Here is a 20,961-nt window from a genome sequence, read left to right as displayed (position 1 = left end):
GCACTTCTCAGCCTACTATGCAAGGCCTGATTTGCCTAAAAAGCCAAGTTTTCAGGAAATATTTATTTTTCGACTACCTAACCTACCTAACCTAACCTAACCTAACTTTTTCGGCTACCTAACCTAACCTAACCTATAAAGATTGGTTAGGTTAGGTTAGGTAGGGTTGGTTAGGTTCGGACATATATCTACGTTAATTTTAACTCCATTAAAAAAAAATTGACCTCATACATAATGAAATGGGTAGCTTTATCATTTCATAAGAAAAAAATTAGAGAAAATATATTAATTCAGGAAAACTTGGCTTATTAATCAAATCGGGCCTTGCATAGTAGGCCAAGAACTATGTTCTGGCTACTAGGTACGACATATATATATATATATATATATATATATATATATATATATATATATATATATATATATATATATATATATATATATACATATATATATATATATATATATATATATATATATATATATATATATATATATATATATGTCGTACCTAGTAGCCAGAACGCACTTCTCAGCCTACTATGCAAGGCCCAATTTGCCTAATAAGCCAAGTTTTCATGAATTAATTGTTTTTCGACTACCTAACCTACCTAACCTAACCTAACCTAACTTTTTCGGCTACCTAACCTAACCTAACCTGTAAAGATAGGTTAGGTTAGGTTAGGTAGGGTTGGTTAGGTTCGGTCATATATCTACGTTAATTTTAACTCCAATAAAAAACAATTGACCTCATACATAATGAAATGGGTAGCTTTATCATTTCATAAGAAAAAAATTAGAGAAAATATGTTAATTCAGGAAAACTTGGCTTATTAGGCAAATCGGGCCTTGCATAGTAGGCTGAGAAGTGCGTTCTGGCTACTAGGTACGACATATATATATATATATATATATATATATATATATATATATATATATATATATATATATATATATATATCGTACCTAGTAGCCAGAACGCACTTCTCAGCCTACTATGCAAGGCCCGATTTGCCTAATAAGCCAAGTTTTCATGAATTAATTGTTTTTCGACTACCTAACCTACCTAACCTAACCTAACCTAACTTTTTCGGCTACCTAACCTAACCTAATCTATAAAGATAGGTTAGGTAGGGTTGGTTAGGTTCGGTCATATATCTACGTTAATTTTAAATATAATAAAACAAAATTGACCTCATACATAATGAAATGGGTAGCTTTATCATTTCATAAGGAAAAAATTAGAGAAAATATATTAATTCAGGAAAACTTGGCTTATTAGGCAAATCGGGCCTTGCATAGTAGACTGAGAAGTGCGTTCTGGCTACTAAGTACGACATATATATATATATATATATATATATATATATATATATATATATATATATATATATATATATATATATATATATGCAAACAAGCCTGAATGGTCCCCAGGACAATATGCAACTGAAAACTCACACCCCAGAAGTGACTCGAACCCATACTCCCAGATGCCACGCAACTGGTATGTACAAGACGCCTTAATCCACTTGACCATCACGACCGGACAAAATGAGGTGATAGCCGAGGCTATTTGAACCACCCCACCGCCGGCACTCGGATAGTAATCTTGGGCATAGCATTTTACCAAATCACCTCATTCTTTGGGGCACACGTGAGGAACACAAATGCGAACAAGCCTGAATGGTCCCCAGGACAATATGCAACTGAAAACTCACACCCCAGAAGTGACTCGAACCCATACTCCCAGATGCCACGCAACTGGTATGTACAAGACACCTTAATCCACTTGACCATCACGACCGGACAAAATGAGGTGATAGCCGAGGCTATTTGAACCACCCCACCGCCGGCACTCGGATAGTAATCTTGGGCATAGCATTTTACCAAATCACCTCATTCTTTGGGGCACACGTGAGGAACACAAATGCGAACAAGCCTGAATGGTCCCCAGGACAATATGCAACTGAAAACCAAGATTACTATCCGAGTGCCGGCGGTGGGGTGGTTCAAATAGCCTCGGCTATCACCTCATTTTGTCCGGTCGTGATGGTCAAGTGGATTAAGGCGTCTTGTACATACCAGTTGCGTGGCATCTGGGAGTATGGGTTCGAGTCACTTCTGGGGTGTGAGTTTTCAGTTGCATATTGTCCTGGGGACCATTCAGGCTTGTTCGCATTTGTGTTCCTCACGTGTGCCCCAAAGAATGAGGTGATTTGGTAAAATGCTATGCCCAAGATTACTATCCGAGTGCCGGCGGTGGGGTGGTTCAAATAGCCTCGGCTATCACCTCATTTTGTCCGGTCGTGATGGTCAAGTGGATTAAGGCATCTTGTACATACCAGTTGCGTGGCATCTGGGAGTATGGGTTCGAGTCACTTCTGGGGTGTGAGTTTTCAGTTGCATATTGTCCTGGGGACCATTCAGGCTTGTTCGCATTTGTGTTCCTCACGTGTGCCCCAAAGAATGAGGTGATTTGGTAAAATGCTATGCCCAAGATTACTATCCGAGTGCCGGCGGTGGGGTGGTTCAAATAGCCTCGGCTATCACCTCATTTTGTCCGGTCGTGATGGTCAAGTGGATTAAGGCGTCTTGTACATACCAGTTGCGTGGCATCAGTTGCCAAGTTTTCCTGAATTAATATATTTTCTCTAATTTTTTTCTTATGAAATGATAAAGCTACCCATTTCATTATGTATGAGGTCAATTTTTTTTTTATTGCAGTAAAAATTAACGTAGATATATGACCAAACCTAACCAACCCTACCTAACCTAACCTATCTTTATAGGTTAGGTTAGGTAGCCGAAAAAGTTAGGTTAGGTTAGGTTAGGTAGGTTAGGTAGTCGAAAAACAATTAATTCATGAAAAGTTGGCTTTTCATGAATTAATTGGTTTGAAAAGTTTCAAACATGTTTCATTGAATATGACCGCATATTCTGTATTTATTATTTTCTGGTTTAGGGCTTCTATCCCTCTAACTATTTTCTTAGCATCAGGGCTTAATTGAAATAGGAGTTCTCCAAAACTCATTTTCGTACTTTTAAGGTGAAGAAAAGAAGTGATTTACTATAGAGTGTATTACACTTATTTATAATTTGCACAACGTCTCGAACCTCCATGGTTCATTCTCAAGTGAACAGATCTTACAATACTAGTTGATTTTATACCCGCACTGGGTCAGGAGATAATACAATAAAGGTGAAAACATGGGGGGATACATAAGGGATAAATGTGAGGTGAAACATAGAGGCTGCAGAAGGCTTATTGGCCAATACGAGGCAGCTCCTATCTAAACACAAAGATTAATCCAGTGTAATTGGCCTATTATGTTGGACATTGTCTTCTGTGTTGGCATCGATATGTTCTTGTCTTGTCCTTACTCTCATGGTGGGTAGAGTAAATAGTTCCGCGATTTGGGTGTTCATGGTAGGTCGCTCTATTCTTATGTGAATTGCCTCAAGAATTTGTAATCTTCTTGCATAGAAGATTCTTCAAGCTTAGAGCTGCTGTAGGATGGGGCAAACCTCAAGAAATAGGTTAGCGTTGGAAAGGATGAGAATCTTGTGAGAAGATAAAGTGCATCACGGCATAGATTTCGCCAATCCTATCTTCCATCCTTAATGGGTCTGTTTTATTCTTCCCAAGTATTTCAGCAATGGAGTTTGACCCGAGAGGAGCCCCGAGGAGAGTGCTGTCTACGGACCTCATTATATGAACTCCTAATATGATGTTTGGGTCTGAGGTGACTATTTCACTTGGATGGGTTTAAGGATTGAACTCACTGAACAAACCTTTAGTTATTTCGTTTAAAACTAAGCAGAAAAGAAGAGGAGCTAGAGGATCGCCTTGCTGGACACTTCACTTGAGGTGGGTTTGTGTTCACCAAGGAGTCACTGGGATTCACCTCTGAAGTATGATAGGATGAATGGGTAAAAAAGACAGAAATGGTGATGTATACTACAGAGCATTGCAGCTCTTCTGACAATGGTAGAAGAAATGGTGATGTATACTACAGAGCATTGTAGCTCTTCTGACAATGGTAGAAGAAATGGTGATGTATACTACAGACCATTGCAGCTCTTGCTGACTGACTATTCTCGTGACAGCCTTGGCAACGAGACGTCAGTGTTGTCAACAACAATTGCACTGATTCACCCATCCGTCTTATTATGTGTCCAGATGGAAACACCAAATAAGAAGGACCTATCATGTCAGGAATACCAGCAGCCAGGCACGTGTTGACCAACCTTGTGAGTTTCAAGAAAACCTTGTGCAGCATCGCCAAGTGCAAGGTCTAGCAGTTGCCTGATGCACTGGAGTTTAATCAAGTAAAGACGCTTGCTGACCCAGCTGGTAAAGAAAAAGCTCGTTGTAGACCTCAGATTCGCCAACAATTAGGGGGCCTAATCTGCTGTCATCTATCTATTGTATAATTAGATACAATTTATAGATATTAAAGACAGACATAAGACTAGTGTGATAAACTTATTTACACACAAAGCCCTTACACATTGTTCTGACCGGCACAACATCCACAAGGAAGTGGACAGACGCCTTCAAGTATTAACAAACAACAGGTACACGAATAGAGAAGTCAACTCCCATATCAGAAGATATTTTGAAAAAAGGTATAACTGAGAAAAATAAACACGACAGCAAACAACCCCCCCCCCCCATAAAACTCTATTACAAACCCACCATGAGCTCACAGTATAAAACAGATGAAAGAGTAATTAAAATAATAATTTCAATTGGAGTGAAACCGACAGCCCCAGACCAAAGAATGGAATTATATATATACTAAAATACAAAAAGAACCGCTGGTTAAATACTTAAGAACAGCCCCAATAAACAATACAACCCTCTCCAAAAAGCCAACGTGGTATACCAATTTATATGCCGCAATGAAGGATGTCACCTTGGATCTACTTATATTCGTATGACCACGACAAAACTTTCGAGACGACTGGCCAGGCATCTACAAGATGGTACTCCTAGAAACCATATGCGAAGTGCAGACAATGAGTCACAATACCGTGGCTGAAGATATGATGACTAAACCCCACGTCAGAAGATGAGGAGACGATCACTCCTCTCGCTCCCATCACAATCGACTTGATAAGGGTCCAGGACGGACCGAAACGTCGTCGTCTCCTCATTCTCTGGTGTGTGGTGTATTCATCATACGCAAAGTGTACATAACACAACACTCACTAGGAACATGCTAGTAGATAATACAACACTCCTGGCAGCCACCACTGACCACAGAAACTGCAAGTACTGAAAGCTATACATATAAGAGAGAAAAGACCCACTCTAAATATATAGAATAACGACTTCCCTACTTTGCCGACACTCAGACCCAGATCTCACCAAACATCACTGGATAACGACGACTGCTCTACCCAGGTCTTCCCGCCCACCAAGAGTACTTTACCACCATACTTTAACGCAACGCCTGACCCAATATTGATTGGCCCTTTCCCTTATTCCTACCTTATTTCCCCTACTCCTTACCCTATGTTTGATTGTCTCAATACTCCTTCGACTATAAAGTCTCCGCACGCAACCTCACCCCTTTCACATGTGTATTTAACGCAAAATTGCACCTTATGTATTCATTCTTTACCTGAAGTGGACCGAAATGTTGTAGAATGTTTCGTGGTGTTCCTAAGTTGAACGAAACGTTGTAGAAAATAAATCCTTCAATAATTACTAGAGTTTCTTTACCATGAATTTTGGTAATTTGATTGTTCTTAATACTGACACTAAGAAAATACTTAGCAGCATAGAGAGTTAATTTACACTAGAAGATCATAAACGCCAGCAATGCCGTCGTATTTAACCAAACATTACAAAGTATAGATACAAGGTATACATATTACAAAAACAGATACAAGCTATAGATATTTCAAAAATAGATTCAAGGAATAGACGTTATAAGTATAGATACAAGATATGAACAACACAAAAATAGATTGAGTATATAGACTTACAAAAAATATATACAAGGTATAGGGATCACAAAAAATAGATAGAAAGTATAGATATTAGAACACATTATGCAAAAATATTCTGAATGTTAACAAATGTTATTTATTCATTGTCTTTCCTTATCTATCTACAAGAAAGTACATAGAGTTATGAGGAGACATACGTTGTGAGGGTTACATTCTGGCCAAGCCACCACCATTTGACGATGGATTCACTGCTGAGTGAGAATGATCTAGTCGTTCATATCTTCAGTACACGGTGTAGATAACAGTCAAGTTGACTGTCATAAACTTAACAGTCCAATTTCATTGTATGATAACTGATATAGAATGAAATTGAAGGGGGAAGAAGAAATTAGTAACACGTTATATACTATAGCGTTTCGGGCAGGTCCTTAACCTTAAGTAAACCATAAATGTAACTCGTGGCTGAAAGTGCGCGAGGCAGCACCGCACACTGTGAGGAGACAGGCAGTGAATCAGCAGATTCACAAGTGTGGAGATATTTGTCTTTGTGGGGGAAGTGGTGGTGCCAGTGCTCACCAGAACACAGGTGTTGTCTGTGGCTGACCACATAGTGTGCCCTCCACACACCGCTCTCGTGTGTCGCTGCCCATCTGACCTGCCCCCACACACTGCTGCTGCTGCTGTGTAAGCGGCCACCAGTAACAGGAGTCTTCAACTGCTAGAAACGGTAAGGATAACACTGTTGTATTTTTAATCTTTCCTCAGTGACAATGACGAAGACAAAGTTCAGGTATTTGTTCAGTCATCCAGCTGAAATGTTCGCGTACTTGGGTGGTGACATGACAGCAAGTTGGTGACATGACAGCTAGTTGGTGACATGACAGCTACCTGGTGACATGACAGCTAGCTGGTGACATCACAGCTACCTACTGACATGAGAGCTACCTGGTGACATCACAGCTAGCCGATGACATGACAGCTACCTGGTGACATGACAACTACCTGCTGACATGACAGCTACCTGGTGACATGACAACTACCTGCTGACATGACAACTACCTGTTGACATGACAGCTACCTGGTGACATGACAACTACCTGCTGACATGACAACTACCTGTTGACATGACAGCTACCTGGTGACATGACAACTACCTGCTGACATGACAACTACCTGTTGACATGACATCTACCTGGTGACATGACAACTACCTGCTGACATGACAGCTACCTGGTGACATGACAATTAACAAGTGACATGACAGCTATCTGCTGACATGACAACTACCTGGTGACATGACAATTAACTAGTGACATGACAGCTACCTGCTGACATGACAGCTACCTGCTGACATGACAGCTACCTGCTGACATGACAGCTACCTGTTGACATGACAGCTACCTGCTGACATGACGGCTACCTGCTGACATGACGGCTACCTGCTGACATGACAGCTACCTCGTGACATGACAGCTACCTGCTGACATGACAGCTACCTGTTGACATGACAGCTACCTGCTGACATGACAGCTACCTGTTGACATGACAGCTACCTGCTGACATGACAGCTACCTGCTGACATGACAGCTACCTGCTGACATGACAGCTACCTGCTGACATGACAGCTACCTGCTGACATGACAGCTACCTGCTAACATGACAACTAGCTGTTGACATGACAGCTACCTGCTGACATGACAGCTACCTGCTGGCATGACCTGTTGACATGACAGCTACCTGTTGACATGACAGCTACCTGCTGACATGACAGCTACCTGCTGACATGACAGCTACCTGCTGACATGACAGCTACCTGCTGACATGACAGCTACCTGTTGACATGACAGCTACCTGCTGACATGACAGCTACCTGCTGACATGACAGCTACCTGCTGACATGACAGCTACCTGTTGACATGACAGCTACCTGCTGACATGACAGCTACCTGCTGACATGACAGCTACCTGCTGACATGACAGCTACCTGCTGACATGACAGCTACCTGCTGACATGACAGCTACCTGCTAACATGACAACTAGCTGTTGAAATGACAGCTACCTGCTGACATAACAGCTACCTGCTGACATAACAGCTACCTGCTGGCATGACCTGTTGACATGACAGCTACCTGTTGACATGACAGCTACCTGCTGAGATGACAGCTACCTGTTTACATGACAGCTACCTGGTGACATGACAGCTACCTGTTGACATGACACCTACCTGCTGATATGACAGCTACCTGTTGATATGACAGATACCTATTGACATGACAACTACCTGCTGACATGACAACTACCTGGTGACATGACAGATACCTGCTGACATGACAGCAAGCTGGATATATGACAGCATACTGGTGACATGACAGTTAGCTGCTGATATGACAGCTACCTGGTGTCATGATATCTAACTGGTGACATGACAGCTACTTGCTGACATGACAGCTAGCAGCTGACATGACACCCAGCAGGTAACATGGCAGCTTGCTTGTGACATGAGAGCAACCTGGTAACATGACAGCCAGCTCGTGACATAACATCTAATTGGCAACATGACATGACGCCTAGCTGGTAACATGATACCTAGCTGGTGACTTGACAGCTAACAAGTGCCATAACTAATAGCTATAACTTGAGAGCAAGCTGTGTAAATAACAGTGTGCTCGTGACATAAGAGGTAATTGGTGGCGTAACACCATTTTCTAACTATCAATACAATACGCAGATCATAGTGACGATGATTTTGTACTAACAAATAAACACAAAAGAATTTATTTAATTCTTCAAAGAAAATTAGAATTGTGTAATTTTCCTCGAGTAAAGCTACACGCTTACCCGCTATAGGGGACCAAACTATACATGTAAGGTAGGGAGGGAGACCATACATGTAAGGTAGGGAGGGAGACCATACATGTAAGGTAGGGAGGGAGACCATACATGTAAGGTAGGGAGGGAGACCATACATGTAAGGTAGGGAGGGAGACCATACATGTAAGGTAGGGAGGGAGACCATACATGTTAAGTAGGGAGGGAGACCATACATGTAAGGTAGGGAGGGAGACCATACATGTAAGGTAGGGAGGGAGGGAGACCATACATGTAAGGTAGGGACGGAGACCATACATGTTAGGTAGGGAGGGAGACCATACATGTAAGGTAGGGAGGGAGACCATACATGTAAGGTAGGGAGGGAGACCATACATGTAAGGTAGGGAGGGAGACCATACATGTAAGGTAGGGAGGGAGACCATACATGTTAAGTAGGGAGGGAGACCATACATGTAAGGTAGGGAGGGAGACCATACATGTAAGGTAGGGAGGGAGGGAGACCATACATGTAAGGTAGGGACGGAGACCATACATGTTAGGTAGGGAGGGAGACCATACATGTAAGGTAGGGAGGGAGACCATACATGTAAGGTAGGGAGGGAGACCATACATGTAAGGTAGCGAGGGAGACCATACATGTAAGGTAGGGAGGGAGACCATACATGTAAGGTAGGGAGGGAGACCATACATGTAAGGTAGGGAGGGAGACCATACATGTAAGGTAGGGAGGGAGACCATACATGTAAGGTAGGGAGGGAGACCATACATGTTAAGTAGGGAGGGAGACCATACATGTAAGGTAGGGAGGGAGACCATACATGTAAGGTAGGGAGGGAGGGAGACCATACATGTAAGGTAGGGACGGAGACCATACATGTTAGGTAGGGAGGGAGACCATACATGTAAGGTAGGGAGGGAGACCATACATGTAAGGTAGGGAGAGAGACCATACATGTAAGGTAGGGAGGGAGACCATACATGTAAGGTAGGGAGGGAGACCATACATGTAAGGTAGGGAGGGAGACCATACATGTAAGGTAGGGAGGGAGACCATACATGTAAGGTAGGGAGGGAGACCATACATGTCAAATCAAATCAAATCAAAATGTTTATTTAGGTAAGGTACATACATAAAAGAGATTTTACAAAGAGTGATGGATAAATAGTTAGAGCTAGTACATACTATGCCTAAAGCCACTATTACGCAAAGCATTTCGGGCATTAAAACTTAAATGACTAAAGCTTAATACTAATTGAGCATAATGAGTAGAATGAAAACAAGAAATGAAAACATAGATGAAAAAGCAGCACAAATACAATTATGTCGACAAACAGCGCTCTTTAAAAAAAAAAAAAAAAAAAAAAAACAGACATTGGTTGACAATAGAAGGGTAAGGTAGGTTACAGGGAATTTATTAGGTATAGCTTCGTTTTTATCTTAAACTGGTTGAGAGAGGTACAGTCTTTAACATGGTTGGGAAGGTCATTCCACAATCTGGGTCCTTTGATTTGTAGAGCATTTCTAGTTTGATTAAGTCGTACTCTAGGAATATCAAAACTGTATTTATTTCTGGTGTGGTGCTCATGGGTTCTGTTACAACCTTCTATGAAGCTTTTGAGGTCAGGATTGGCATTACAGTTTAGCGTTTTATATATGTATAATACACATGAGAGAATGTGCAGTGACTTAATGTCTAACATATTCAGAGATTTGAGTAGGGGTACCGAGTGATGTCTGGGGCCAGAGTTGGATATTGTCCTAATAGCAGCTTTGTGTTGAGTAATTAGAGGACGTAAATGATTTTGGGTAGTAGAACCCCAAGCACAAATACCATAGTTGAGATATGTATAGACGAGGGAGTAATAGAGAGTCACCAGGGCAGGGCGGGGTACATAATATCTGATCTTAGAAAGAATGCCAACAGTTTTTGAAACTTTTTTTGATATATTTAGAATGTGTCCCTGGAAATTCAGTTTGTGGTCAATGAGAATGCCAAGGAATTTGCCATCTAATTTGTTACAAATTTGGGTATTGTTTATTTTGAGATTTATTTGATTAGAGGATTTATTGCCAAACAGAATATAGAAAGTTTTGTCAATGTTAAGGGTGAGTTTGTTGGCAGTTAGCCAAAGATGGACTTTATTTAGCTCAGTATTTACTGTGGCATTTAGAGCAAGGGGGTCAGGACTGGAGTAAATGAAGGTTGTGTCGTCAGCAAATAGAATTGGTTTGAGGTGTTGGGAGGCATTTGGAAGGTCATTAATGTCGATGACAAAGAGGAGAGGGCCAAGTATGCTGTCCTGAGGAACACAAATGTTGATGGGTAGGGTGGGAGAAATTGAATTATTCACAGAAACATACTGGAGCCTGTCAGTAAGGTAAAACTTAAGGTATTGCAGGGAGCGTCCTCTGACTCCATAATGATGTAATTTAAGAAGAAGGTTTTGGTGGTTGACAGTGTCAAAAGCCTTACGCAGGTCCACAAATAACCCAACAGGGAACTCATTTTTATCAAGAGCTGTATGAATCGAGTTATGCATACTAATAAGTGCATCGTTAGTGCTTTTTTTGGGTCTGAAGCCATATTGGCAAGGGCTAAGTATATTGTGTTTGGCTAGATAAGAGTAAAGCTGTTTATAGATTAGTTTTTCAAAATTTTTTGACAAGTTTGGGGGGATTGATATAGGTCTGTAGTTGTTGACATCTGTGGGATTACCACATTTGTGGACAGGCGTCACTCTCGCTTTTTTTAGAACATCTGGAAAGGTTTGGAGTTCAAGTGACTTGTTGAAGAGCAATGCAATAGCAGAGGCTAAAGATCTGGAGGCTTTTTTGTAAATTAAAGTTGGTATCTCCTCAAGGGCACTAGACTTGGTTTTAAGGGAATGTAAGGTAGGGAGGGAGACCATACATGTAAGGTAGGGAGGGAGACCATATATGTAAGGTAGGGAGGGAGACCATACATGTATTCACCTAGTTGTGCTAGCGGGGGTTGAGCTCAGCTCTTCCGTCCCGCCTCTCAACTGTCAATCACTCAACTGTTTCTAACTACTAACTATTTATTTTCACACACTTGTCTGCACCAATACTTGTCTGCACCAATACTTGTCTGCAACAATACTTGTCTGCACCAATACTTGTCTGCACCAATACTTGTCTGCACCAATACTTGTCTGCACCAATACCTGTCTGCACCAATACTTGTCTGCACCAATACTTGTCTACACCAACACTTGTCTGCATCAATACTTGTCTGCACCAATACCTGTCTGCACCAATACTTGTCTGCACCAATACTTGTCTACACCAACACTTGTCTGCATCAATACTTGTCTGCACCAATACCTGTCTGCACCAATACTTGTCTGCACCAATACTTGTCTACACCAACACTTGTCTGCATCAATACTTGTCTGCACCAATACCTGTCTGCACCAATACTTGTCTGCACCAATACTTGTCTGCATCAATACTTGTCTGCACCAATACCTGTCTGCACCAATACTTGTCAGCACCAATACTTGACTGCACCATTACTTGTCTGCACCGATACTTGTCTGTCCCAATACTTGTTTGCACCACCACTTGTCTGCACCAATACTTGTCGGTACCACTACTTGTCTGAACCAATAATTTTCTGCACCAATATTTAACTGCATCTCCACTTGTGTACACCAGTACTTGTGTGCATTACCACTTGTCTGCACCAATACTTGTTTGCACCATTACTTGTCTGCAGCACCACTAGCCTGCATCAATACTTGTCTGCAGCAATAATTGTCTGCACCAATACATGTATGCACCAATACTTGTCTGCACCAATACTTGTCTGCACCAATATTTGTCTGCACTAATTCGTTTCTGCAACAATTCTTGTCTGCATCAATACTTGTCTGCACCAACTTGTCGTCACTAATGCTTGTCTGCACAGATAACATATTTTAATATCAAGTGAACAAATTAATTACAAAATATGTCCGTCGTGTGTGTGTGTAAACAAGGGCCATTTGGAGCGTAGGCCCACCCCGAGCACCCACTGTGTGTGTGTGTGTGCTTCCAAATAGTGTAGTGTACCCAGGTTACTAGTACCCGGACACAGAAACTACTCGCCTCCAATGTAAGATAACTAATGGGAAAATGCTAGAAATGTCACACTCACGCAGAAACCACAATAGTGTGATGCACCAATGAACAATAATGTAATGAAGTCTGGGTGAAAAAGTAGAACAGCCTATTGACATAGCTCGAGTGTATGGGGGAGTTGTGTAAAACCCTGGTTTGTGTCTCGGAGAGGCTGCAGGAACCAAGTAAGTTCAGTAGATCTTCTGGTTAAATCTCTTTTATCATGTCGTAGCTCAGTCGATTAAGGCAGTGTGGGGATGCTCTTAGACGTAGGTTCGAATCCTCGTCATGGCCCTTGTGGATTTGTTTTTTGTGCAAGTAATGTATTCTAACAAGAGAACAAAACAAATTAAGAGTGCGACACGAGGTATCAACACTGCCCGTTCATGCAGCCTCCTCCCGGCCGGTCTCAAGCTGGTCAACACCCCCCGGTCAACACCCACCAGTCAACACCCCCCGGTCAACACCCCCCGGCCAACACCCACCGGTCAACACCCCCCTGTCAACACCCACCGGTCAACATCCACTGGTCAACACTCCCCGGTCAAAACCCCCCGGCCAACACCCACCGGCCAACACACACCCCGGGCAACACCCCCCGGTCAACACCCACCAGTCAACACCCACCGGGTCAACACCCACCGGGTCAACACCCCCCGGTCAACACCCCCCGGCCAACACCCCCCGGTCAACACCCCCCGGTCAACACCCACCGGGTCAACACCCACCAGTCACCAGTCAACACCCACCGGGTTAACACCCACCGGGTCAACACCCAACGGTCAACACCCACTGGGTCAACACCCACCAGTCAACACCCACCGGGTCAACACCCACCGGGTCAACACCCAACGGTCAACACCCCCCCCCCTGTCAACACCCACCGGGTCAACACCCAACGGTCAACACCCACCGGTCATCACCCACCGCGTCAACACCCAGCGGTCAACACCCCCCTGTCAACACCCACCGGGTCAACACCCCCGGTCAACATCCACCGGCCAACACCCACTGGTCAACACCCCCGGGTCAACACCCACTGGTCAACACCCCTCGGCCAACACCCCCCCGGCCAACACCCACCGGTCAACACCCCCCGACCAACACCCCCCGACGAACAACCCCCGGGCCAACACCCACCGGTCAACACCCCCCGGCTAACAACCCCCGGTCAACACCCACCGGGTCAACACCCACCAGTCACCACCCACCGGGTTAACACCCACCGGGTCAACACCCAACGGTCAACACCCACTGGGTCAACACCCACCAGTCAACACCCACCGGGTCAACACCCACCGGGTCAACACCCAACGGTCAACACCCCCCCCCTGTCAACACCCACCGGGTCAACACCCAACGGTCAACACCCACCGGTCATCACCCACCGCGTCAACACCCAGCGGTCAACACCCCCCTGTCAACACCCACCGGTCAACACCCACCGGGTCAACACCCCCGGTCAACATCCACCGGCCAACACCCACTGGTCAACACCCCCCGGGTCAACACCCACTGGTCAACACCCCCCGGCCAACACCCCCCCGGCCAACACCCACCGGTCAACACCCCCCGACCAACACCCCCCGACGAACAACCCCCGGGCCAACACCCACCGGTCAACACCCCCCGGCTAACAACCCCCGGTCAACACCCACCGGTCAACACCCACCGGGTCAACACCCCCCGGTCAACATCCACCGGCCAACACCCACTGGTCAACACCCCCTGGGTCAACACCCACTGGTCAACACCCCCCGGCCAACAACACCCACCGGTCAACACCCCCCGGTCAACACCCCCCGGCCAACAACCCCCGGCCAACACCCACCTTATTCGACACCCACCGGTCATCACCCCCCCCCCTGTCAACACCCCCCGGTCAACACCCAACGGTCAACACTGTTACGGCCCTCTCGGGACGCAACGGGGTTCTCACTCTGATGTTGTTAGAGTCAGATATATATATATCCGTTCCCAAGCCAGTAGTGGCTATCAAGGGATGAGATCCGTGACGCAAGTAACTTAAAGGGAGTAGGGAAAGAAAGCTAAGAACTTAATATTATAATTTTCACCATCACCCATTAAATATGTAAAATAAAAGAGTGCACAAGGGGGAGGGATATTAACACTTGACAAGGGGATTCTTCACAATGTAGTCTTCTGCTGAAGACTCTGGATCCATAACCCGCCAAATACACACCGAAACTACGACGTTGGTACAACGTTCGAACAAGTTTTAACACCTCCTAACCAGTTATAACAACCAATATAACAAGTTGTAACGACGTTCTAATACGTCATAAACACGTTAAGCCAAGATGTAACAACTTTATTACAAGTTGTAACAAGCGGAAAATTGAGACAGTTTCGGTTTGTGTTTCCAGGGAAGCTAGGCGCTGAGTCCTTGGTGCTTTCTTCGTGGCCACACAACGAATTCTTCAAAGAAGCTGAGCCTACCCTGGCCACAGGTCAGCCAAAACACATGTCCACTGGGGGCACCGCCGTGGAGGCCGTCAACCACACGTCCAGCTGGTCTGCTGGCAGGTTCTGAGCCAACAAGGCTGATACGGCCACTCCACGAACGATAAAGAGGAACGCCCTAGACAGGAGCCTCGTGTGACACCACAAATCACTCTCCTGTCTTCAGTACCCCAGTGGATGATCGTCTCCAACAGTCGGTCCCGGGTAAATCCTTTTACTGCCACTCCACTGGCAGGCTAACACACCACAGTGTTCTTCCGGGGGGACGACTTCACAACAGCTGCAGCAAGGTTCAAGGTATGGAGACTGGCTGCCTCGGGTAGACTGACTCGATTCCCATCACAGCAGTCCCAGGTCGGCTCTGTAAGCAGACACGTCATCAATAACTGGGACACTAAAACACCTCACTTACGGGCTCGGGCATAAACACCTGACGTATCCACTCCATAGATGGCGCTGTCGTCGGAGCACCACCTCACCAGAGGTCAGTGGCGGCGGTGTAGAGTGCTGAACGGGACTGGAAACTGGCCCTCGTAGCTGATACACGGCATCCTCACCAGGTGTCGTCGTCGTTTGGCGGGGGGTTTCGGGAGCTGACCCACAGATGGCGCGGTCGTTACTACTCCGTGCTCGGACGCTGGGTCCGGGTTCGTAACAAACACTCACCGGTCAACACCCACCGGGTCAACACCCACCGGGTCAACACCCATCGGTCAACACCCACCGGGTCAACACCCACCGGTCAGCACCCAATGGTCAATACCACCCGGTCAACACCCACCAGTCAACACCCACCAGCCAACACCCCCCGGTGAACACCCACCGGTCAACACCCACCGGTCAGCACCCAATGGTCAATACCCCCTGGTGAACACCCACCGGTCAACACCCACCGGTCAACACCCAACGGTCAACACCCAACGGTCAACACCCAACGGTCAACACCCAACGGTCAACACCCACAGGTCAACACCCACTGGTCAACACCGAAGGACCACCCAACGGTCAACACCCAACGGTCAACACCCAACGGTCAACACCCACAGGTCAACACCCACTGGTCAACACCGAAGGACCACCCAACGGTCAACACCCAACGGTCAACACCCAACGGTCAACACCCACAGGTCAACACCCACCGGTCAACACCAACCGGTCAACACCCAACGGTCAACACCCACCGGTCAACACCCACCGGTTAACACCTACCAGTCAGCATCCACTGGTCAACACCCAACGGTCAACACCCACCGGTCAACACCCAACGGTCAACACCCACCGGTCAACACCCACCGGTCAACACCCACCGGTCAACACCCACCGGTTAACACCTACCAGTCAGCATCCACCGGTCAACACCCAACGGTCAACACCCAACGGTCAACACCCACCGGTCAACACCCAACGGTCAATTAACACCCACCGGTCAACACCTGTTGAAATTTCTGGGCCTTGACTCATATATTCAATTATTTGCTTATTGTATTTAATAAATCGAAGGACCACCCACTTTTGAGAAAAGAGGTAAAACGAATAAAAGCGATCATTAGAATGACACTAGAGAACCAGTGTCTATGGATAATAATTAAAAGAAGAATCACTTGAAAATAATGAATAGACTGTATTATTAATTAATAAAGGTCAAAGCCTCAAATATCAACATTGGGGGGGGGGGGGGTATTTCTAGTTCATAAATATCAAAGAACCAGTGTGGTTCGTCACTAGTTCATTGTTGAGTTAATAACATAGTAAATCTAAACTACAATAGATTAAAAAATATGATAACTCAAATTATGAATATTAAAGATTATGAATTACTGAACAACAGTCAGAGCAAAACATATTAATTACCAAATCATCATTTCTGGCAATAATTTATTCACTGTAAAGATCCTATATGAATTATATAGAAATCAGTAATAATATTAGATAAATTTGTACGAAATAGAGGTCTTAGCTGTAAGATGATTTCTATAACGCCATTTCGTCATTCGTCCTCGTGGTCACAGGATCCCAATAAAGAAAGAACCCGAGGTGAATATCACGATTGATGAAACAACTTGTCGACTCCTCGTATACACGCTGAAATCAGAGAAATTTAAGTAGCATTTGATTAGGCTACGATTTATTTCAAATATTCAAGAAAACGAAGAAATTGTTGAAATTCAACTAACGTTATGTATTAGGTATCCTTGCTGTATAACGACAGATTACTCACAAATATACAATCTAGGATGATGCATCAAACGAGAATGGTATACTTAACATGAGCGTATCAAATACTGAGGTCTGCCGAAACCGCGTCAACCAGTCCCAGGCGTCCACTGCTGTGTACGTGTAATTATGGGTCGTGGCTTCAATTGTTGACGCGTTATTAACTGGCCGGGCACTATAGAACACGTGAATAAGTAATTGTTAACTGTTAACCAGGTATCAACGTAATTCTTGTCGATAAAAACTCCCCAGTCACTACCACGTGTCTCGCCACTCTTCACGCCAGGGATGCCTCGTGTCCAGTGGCGTCGCCGCCTCCCTCAACCCGTCTCTCGCATTCACCACATAAATTATTAATCACGAATAATTCTTTTCCGCGCAATTGTGGATGTAATACGTTAATGAGAACTGGGTTGCAATTATACGGACTTAAATACTATCATATTCTCGTTTTAATGGTGTTAAACGAGAAATGGAGAAGATTTTATTCTCTCCATGGCATTCACACGTAACAGATAAAACTGCTACTTGATAACAATTTCAGTTAATAACTCTCGGTTTTAGATTATCGGGAGTCATATTATCCGTAGGTAATTATCACACAGAATACTGATAATTTTAGAGAACCACATTCAATTCTCTAACAGATTGGTAATAAACGTGTCTAACTAGACATGATCTGACGCAATGTTGCTACTCGATTTCATGAGAATTCTAGCACTAATACGCAGATGAAATGGTTAATTTATGTTGACACTACCGTTAGTGAAATTAGTAACTACTGTAGTTAGTATATAATAATGATGATGTATTATAATACAATAGTAGTTTATTAGTGTTGGAAATTTCCAACAACACCCAACAGTCAAGCGAGTTACTGAGGAAGCAATACGACTCTGTTTTCAGTGAGCCATTAAATGCACTAAAGATTGATAACCCAAATGAATTTTTCATGGATATGATACCAACATTAAATCATAAAACAGACGTCACCCTATCCCCACTGGATTTTGAAGAAGCCATAAACAGTATGCCTATGTACTCTGCACCAGGCCCTGATTCTTGGAACTCCATATTCATCAAGAACTGTAAAAAAACACTATCGCAGGCCCTTCACATTCTTTGGTGACAAAGCCTAGATACTGGCGTTATCCCTGACATACTAAAAACAGCAGAGATAGCACCACTCCATAAAGGAGGAAATAAAGCAGAGGCAAAAAATTACAGACCGATAGCACTAACATCGCACATCATAAAAATCTTTGAGAGAGTGCTAAGAAGTAAGATCACAAAATACATGGAATCACAACATCTCCATAACCCCGGACAACATGGGTTCAGAACAGGGCGCTCTTGCCTGTCACAGTTGCTGGACCACTATGACATGGCACTAGATGGCGTGGAAGAAAAACAAAATGCTGATGTAATTTACACAGATTTCACAAAAGCCCTTGACAAATGTGACCATGGTGTTATTGCACATAAAATGCATTGAAAAGGAATTACCGGAAAAATAGGCAGATGGATCTACAATTTCCTGACTAACAGAACCCAATGTGTAATAGTCAACAAAATATAATCCGATCCATCAACCGTGAAGAGCTCAGTCCCCCAGGGTACTATGCTTGCTCCAGTACTTTTCTCATCCTCATATCGGACATAGACAAGGACACAATCTATAGCACTGTATCATCCTTTGCAGATGATACTAGGATTTTCATGAGAGTAGACAACATAGAGGACACGACAAACCTCCAATCAGATGTAGATCAGGTCTTTCTATGGGCTACAGAAAATAATATGGTGCTTAACTAAGATAAGTTCCAGCTCATGCGCAACGGAAAAAATGAAAATATAAAAACAGAAACCACGTACAAAACTCAGTCAAATCATAACATTGAACGAAAAGGCAATGTAAAGGATCTGGGTGTACTCATGTCGGAAGACCTTACCTTTAAAGAACACAATAAAGTAGCCGTCACAACTGCAAGAAAAATGACAGGTTGGATAACAAGAACTTTTCACACTAGAGATGCTATACCGATGATGATACTTTTCAAAAAGCTAGTGCTCTCTAGAGTGTAGTACTGCTGCACAATGACAGCCGTTTTCAAAGCTGGAGAAATTGCTGACCTGGAGAGCGTGCAAAGATCCTTTACTGCTAGAATCCACTCAGTAAAACATCTAAACTACTGGGACCGACTAAAGAGCCTAAATCTGTATTCCTTTGAGCGCAGGCGGGAGAGATACATAATAATTTACACGTGGAAAATAGTAGAGGGGCTGGTCCCAAACCTGCACACAGAAATAACACCACATGAGACCAGAAGACATGGCAGGATGTGCAGAATACCTCCGTTGAAAAGCTGAGGTGCAACAGGTACTCTGAGAGCGAACTCTATCAACATCAGAGGCCCGAGACTGTTCAACACGCTTCCACTACAATAAGGAATCACCTTCTGTGGTTGATTGTTCAATGAACCCTTGAACAATATGTTTAACACATCTCTAACCCTGTCCATGGAGGACAGAAGGAATTGTATATATGCTGGTTAGCGTTGTACATGTGTGGCCACGTCTGTGGTAGAAAAAAATACATATAAGGGGCATAACTGGCCGACCCCTCAGAGTGTTCATGAAAGCTGGATAATAACCTCCAAAGGATACCTGATCAACCAGGCTGTGATTCGTATGTCAGGCTGCGAGCAGCCGCGTCCAACACCCTGGTTGACCAGTCCAGCAACTAGGAGGCCTGGTCGACGACTGGGCCGCGGGGATGCTAAGCCCCGGAAGCACCTCAAGGTAACCTCAAGGAAAGTTAAGGCACCAGTAATTGTCTGCCCTAATACTTCTCTGCACCAACATTTGTCTGCACCAATAATTGTCTGTACCAATACTTGTCTGCACCACCACTTGTCTGCATTAATACTTGTTTGCACCAATACTTGTCTCCACCATTACTTGTCTGCTTCAAATACTTTTCTACACCACCATTTGTCTGCACAAATAATTGTCTGCACCACCACCTGTCTGCACTAATACTTATCTGCACCAGTACTTTTCTGCCCCAATACTTGTCTGCACCACCACCTGTCTGCACTAATACTTATCTGCACCAGTACTTTTCTGCCCCAATACTTGTCTGCATCACCACCTGTCTGCACTAATACTTGTTTGCACCAATACTCATCTGCACCAATACCTGTCTGCACCACCAATTTCCTGCACCATTACTTGTCGGCAGCTATACTTCTCTACGCCAGTTCTTGTCTGCGCCATCACTTGTCTGCACCATCCCTTGTCAGCACCAATACATGTTTGCACCAATACTTGTCTGCTCCAC

The 20,961-nt window shown here is 44.2% G+C and overlaps 1 protein-coding gene across 1 annotated transcript in view; it reads left to right on the top strand.

Moving 5' to 3' along the window:
- The first annotated feature begins 6,557 nt into the window (after positions 1-6,557).
- The window catches only part of LOC123746941 (carbohydrate sulfotransferase 11), a 118,656-nt gene continuing 104,252 nt past the window's right edge, over positions 6,558-20,961 (top strand). The window contains exon 1 of the mRNA XM_069317265.1: positions 6,558-6,691. The gene's annotated coding sequence lies outside the window, so the exon portion shown is untranslated. The remainder of the gene's footprint in view (positions 6,692-20,961) is intronic.

The sequence above is a fragment of the Procambarus clarkii genome, chromosome 87 (genome assembly GCF_040958095.1).
Source record: "Procambarus clarkii isolate CNS0578487 chromosome 87, FALCON_Pclarkii_2.0, whole genome shotgun sequence".
Lineage (NCBI taxonomy): Eukaryota > Metazoa > Arthropoda > Malacostraca > Decapoda > Cambaridae > Procambarus > Procambarus clarkii.
The sequence above is the reverse complement of the archived record's forward strand: the minus strand, read 5'-3'. Positions and strand labels throughout refer to the sequence as shown.